Below are 965 nucleotides of genomic sequence, written 5' to 3' on the forward strand. Positions count from 1 at the left end.
TCCAAAGCCTCTAAAACATTCTTAGAGCAAAAGTTATGAAGAGTTCAAAAGAGGCTTGTTTGAAGGGAAAGGGAAGGGAACTGTCTACTAATTATCTCTGAGTTGTAAAAATAGCAGGGAGGAGGGGTATGCAAAAATGTAGCCTTAAAAGTAGCTTATCTTGTACCTCAGTTTGAACAGAGGGGCTCTTTGAACCAGAGGAGCTAACAATCCTGGGGTTTAATTATCAGGTGCTTCTCGTAAATTGTGGAAAACCACAGCAAAGAAAAAGAAAGGCCCCTTTTCCTCCCTGTCTTAACAGTTACCAGCCCAGGCTCCCAGGTCCTTGCCTTAAACAGAGTTAGGAGTCTCCATGGTAGGGCCTGATATCAGGTGGCAATGGCTCTCCTGTAGCGTGGCTTTCTTCCCAGGAACGCCGACTCTGCAGGGGAAAAGCAGGTGTGCACGCCCTGTTCAAGTCCTCACAATTATAGGTGACCCTTGGACAACATGGGGGTGATTAAGGGAGCTGACACCACACCCCCCAGTCAAAAATCCACATATAACTTTGACTCCCCCACAATTTAACTACAGGCAGCCCCTCACATCCTCAGGTATAACCAACCATGAATGGAGAACAGTTTTCCCGTGTTTGGGAATCTGCAGTTGGGAGTGTGAAAATACTCCCAACTGATCTGTGTTTGGTTGAATCCAGGATAGGAAGGGCTAACTGTATTTATAGAATAAAATCTGTGTATATGTGGACCTGGGCAGTCCAAACCTGTGTCGTCTAAGGGTCATCTATACTCAGGAAACTCTAAGGCAGTGGTTCTCAACCTTCTTAACGCCGCGACCCTTTAATACAGTCCCTCATGTTGTGGTGACCCCCAACCATAAAATTATTTTCGTTGCTACTTCATAACTGTACTTTTGCTACTGTAAACAATATGTAATTATATATGTGTTTTCCAATGGTCTTAGGTGAC

Source organism: Myotis davidii, unplaced genomic scaffold, assembly GCF_000327345.1.
Source record: "Myotis davidii unplaced genomic scaffold, ASM32734v1 scaffold641, whole genome shotgun sequence".
NCBI lineage: Eukaryota > Metazoa > Chordata > Mammalia > Chiroptera > Vespertilionidae > Myotis > Myotis davidii.